The sequence below is a fragment of the Ixodes scapularis genome, unplaced genomic scaffold, assembly GCF_016920785.2.
Source record: "Ixodes scapularis isolate PalLabHiFi unplaced genomic scaffold, ASM1692078v2 PGA_scaffold2__306_contigs__length_199485367, whole genome shotgun sequence".
Classification (NCBI taxonomy): Eukaryota; Metazoa; Arthropoda; class Arachnida; order Ixodida; family Ixodidae; genus Ixodes; species Ixodes scapularis.
The window spans coordinates 132,655,974-132,660,627 of NW_024609857.1; positions in this window are offsets into that span (position 1 = coordinate 132,655,974).

The following is a 4,654-nucleotide window of genomic DNA, read 5'->3' on the forward strand; positions in this document are numbered from 1 at the left end:
CCCAATAGCGCTAACAAGCTGTCTTAGTAAGACTCTGGAGAGAATGCTTAACAAACGACTCATGTATTTTTTGGGAAAAGAAAATATCCTTGACAAATACCAGTGTGGGTTTCGTTCGTCACGGTCTACAATGGATCATTTAGTTCGTCTGGAGACTACTATTCGTGAGGCTTTTGTAAATAAGCAGTACTGCCTGTCTGTTTTCTTCGACTTGGAAAAGGCGTACGACACGGCATGGCGTCATGGCATCCTGCAAGACCTGTATAGTTTTGGCATTCGTGGTAGAATGCTAGCATTCGTCAAGAGCTATCTGGGGATGCGTACCTTCCGTGTTAAATTGGGCACTACTTACTCTAGAGAGTTCTGCCAGGAAAATGGCGTTCCTCAGGGAGGCGTTTTGAGTGTGACCCTTTTTATAGTTAAAATGAACTCAATAGCTCGGGCCATTCCACCATCTGTACAGTATTCACTCTATGTTGACGACCTTCAGATATCCGTCTCATCCTGCAACCTTGCTTTGTGCGAACGTAGGGTCCAACTAGCAATTAACAATTTGCTCAAGTGGGCAGACCAGAACGGCTTCAGCTTTTCACCTGAAAAAACAGTGTCTGTCTGCTTTTCTCGCCTACGGGGAACTTCAGTGAAGCCCTCGTTGACCATGCGATCCTCTTCAATTCCAACAAAACCTGAACATAAATTCCTAGGACTTATTTTTGACAGTAAATTGACTTTTCTTTCGCATATCAGATATGTCAAAGTAAAATGCCAAAAAGCACTAAGAATCCTTAAGGTGCTTTCCCACACCTCCTGGGGCTCTGATCGCCTCTGCCTCCTCCGAATTTACAGATCGGTGATTCGCTCGCGCCTTGATTATGGTAGTAGTGTGTATGGATCGGCAAGGCCTTCAGCCCTACGAATGCTTGACCCTATTCATCACCAGGGACTGCGGCTGTCTACAGGGGCATTTCGCACGTCGCCTATCCCCAGCCTTTACGCAGAGTCAAATTAATGGTCTCTGGAGAATCGAAGGTTTGCTTTAGGGTTTATGTATTCGCTTAGAATTCGTTCGGTTCCCTTGCACCCTTCTCGAGAACCTGTTGAAGAAATGAGATATAGACATACTTTTGACAACAAGCCTACTGTAATACCACCTTTTAGTATGAGAAATGCATCCAAAGCAGATTCAATTGGACTGAGTAGTACAATGCCCGTCACTCCTGTTCCACAAACCATAGCTCCGTGGGACCACTGCCTCATTTCCCGTGACCTTTCACTAACGAAAATTAAAAAGAAAGAAACTCCACCAGAATACATAAAACAGGAATTTTTTGAGCTTCAGAGTAGATATTCTGGACACAACTCATACTACACGGATGGTACTAACGCAGAATCGTTTGTTGGATGTGCTATGGTCGGCCCCTCTGTTCGCTGTGTAAAACGGATTGCGTGTACAGCCACTATTTTAACAGCCGAGTTATGCGGTCTCTGTCTTGCAGTTGATCATATTGTAAAAACAAAGAGCAAGCAGTCAGTCGTGTACACTGATTCACTGAGTTCTCTGCGCTCACTCTCATCATTAAAGACTTAAAAAAAAAACCAATAATCATGGAGTTACAGAATAAAATTATTGATGCTTCAAAAATGAATATTAAAATAATTTTGTGTTGGGTTCCTAGCCATGTTGGTATACCCGGAAATGAAGAAGCAGACCTTGCTGCAAGTTCTGCTGGTGAGCACGAAGTGGACCTGCATGACATTCCATACAAAGACTATAGCACACTTTTAAAGCATTGTGTTAGAAGGAAGTGGCAGCAAGAATGGGATGAAGAAGTTAATAACAAGCTCCATTCTGTAAAACCATCGATCAGTGAGTGGAAGAGTGCTCGACACCGTGAACGTTTCTATAAGGTTGTCTTGTGTCGACTGAGGATAGGTCATACACACCTTACTCATGGCCACCTCCTGCGCAGAGAAGAGGCCCCAGAGTGTGAGAACTGTTTTAGTCCTCTAACAGTTTTACACATTTTACTTGAATGCCCAGCGTATGACCAAGAACGTCGAAAAGATTTTTCTCAATTATATAACGAGCATACGCCTTTACACCTTAGTATTCTACTTGGCAACGACCCACTTGTACCACACAGTTGTGTTTTTAACTTTTTGAGAGCTATCGGTCTTTTACACCGGCTATAATTTTATATTCAACTTCATCTCCATCACTATTTACAAGTCATATACATAGTTTTAATCCACCAAAGCTACTAAAGCTCTTTCTCCTCTGAAACCTTCTCTGCAATAGTCTGTATCTGGCGCATCATAGCCTAAGATGCTTTTGCGCCATAAAACCCTAATCAATCAATCAATCAATCGTTCGCGCCCATCGTCAGCTGTGAACGTTTTCACTGTGGAATCCTTCAGCTCTACGGTTCCAGGAGAGATTAGCCGAGCTGAACACCACATAATTTAACGTTGACACTGAACTTCGCGAACTCTATGTTGCCGATACTGCACCAGTCGAGGTAACCGCCATTTTGAAACTGGTGGTCTCGCTGCCTTGAGATCTCTCGAGAGAAAATAATCCTTTGTTATTATTTTTGAATGGGCGGAGTTAAGGAGAGGTGTACCCTTTTTTGAAAATCGCTTACATACAGCAAAATATGGTCATTCTCTAGACTTTAAAGGGAACTCCGTTGAGTTTTTTTTATAGTCTTCGATTTGGCTGAAAATTGTGCAGACCGCATTGAATTTTAAAAATTAAGCAGGCCGCTAGATTTTCAGGAGGCGACTCTACATGTAATAATGAAAAACCCCTACTATTCCCTGCCTTGTACGTCACTGGCGGAAGGCGGACGAGCGACCCGGACAGCATAAGAAAACGGCTTTTCGGACGCCTGCGACCGAGATTATTTTTACACAGCTTCAAGATTGGGAGTTCCTTTGCAATGGGTAGCATCTGTACTCCGCGTTAGATTATAACATTGCCGAGAAAATAATTGTTTCTTTTTTAACAGTTGTAACATTGTGAGAAACAAATGCGCTCCACGACAGCAATGGAGGGCAGCCACGTCAAAGTTCTTGTGCGCGAGCTGTTTGTCGAGAGATGTTGTGCCACATACAACATTTTCATTTCGGCTCGCATTACTTTATAGCCGCGTAATGCGAGTTCAGCCTCCTTCTGCAGCTGGAACGGCTTAAAGAGTGGCAAGCGCAGACATAAGCCGTCTGTGACCACTACGACATCCGTCGAGAAAAAGAGCACTATAGTCGACATTTCACGCAGTCACATTAATTGTTTACATTTGCATTAGTGATTTTTTTCTTAATTTTTGTGAACGCTATATCTGTTTGTACACCGAATCCAGCTCCGGCTACTCTCGGATATCCTCTCACGCGGCCGATCTGATAAAGACGAGAAGTGAAAAGTGTAAAACAAGTTCAAGTCTGAGTTGAGACATGACTTTCGACTAATGGCTATTCGTGTCTTGTATCACAGGGCCACAGAAGTTTGGAGAGCAGCTGCTGGGCTTCATTAATATACGATATAGCCGTTGCCCGGTTGGTCAAATGGTTGGCGTGCAATATTCTCTGCAGAAGAGGTGGCGATACGTCTTTATTTATTTTATTGCTGAGAAAAGATATATTGGGGGGGGGGGGCTGAAATGTTTTTTCTTTAATGATGAAAATTTAATGTCGTAGAGGGAAGGCGCATAAATGTACAGCTGATGAAGAGTGTAAAAGCAAATATTACTTTGAAAATGTTTTTTTATATAAATACCCATTTTTCCCCTTTCTTTGTGCACTAATGGATAAGTGTTTGAGCGCGTTATATTCTACACAGAAAGTGAAAAAAATGATGTGCACATTTTTTTGGGGGTAACATTTGTTAACTTAGATATAATTAACAATAATATGGTCCCTTTCTGTTTTTCATGCACTTGAAGCAAATATTCCTTATTCGAAAATGATCAGTGTATCTGTGTATTTTATACGTCTTTTATTGCGCTTTGATCTTTGGCTTGGTAGTTGAGGTGTTTTTTTTTTTCCATTTACATCATAGCGTGACCTTTATGAAGAGCAACCTGCCATCTGGCCTGCACAAATGCAGTCCTTTCTTTTTTTCGTATCTAAATGTTATCGACAATCACAGCCTACTGGTTTTAGCAAAGTCGAGCAAAGTTGGCGTAGCAAACACGTACGCTGAAAATGGCACCAACCGGAGGCATTTTTCTAAAACGCTACATAAATATTTTTTCTAAATTACTTAAGGACCAAACTGCATATGCATTCTAAAACGGTAGTTAAACCTGGTGGCGAACGCAACAGTAACGTTTCTAAAGAAAATCGACAAAAAAGTGCGTTCCTTCACGCAAGATGAGCGCGTTTTCTGTTGTGCATCGGTAATATGTCAACAAATGTATTTCGTGCCTCTCTGACCTTTCTCCCCCAGCGTAACTGCCAGCATCTGGTTGAAGTAGAACAGATTTGCTAACGATTTCACGAAGCTATAGCGAGCCGCGGCTTGAGCGTACCGAGTTGCAAAGCGATTTTCTCAAAATCACAATTGCTTCCGGTTCTGAATATTTCTACTTTCTCATAATTTAGCGCGTAGGCCAAGGTCATACTTTGAGCAACTGGAGATATTATGATAAACTTC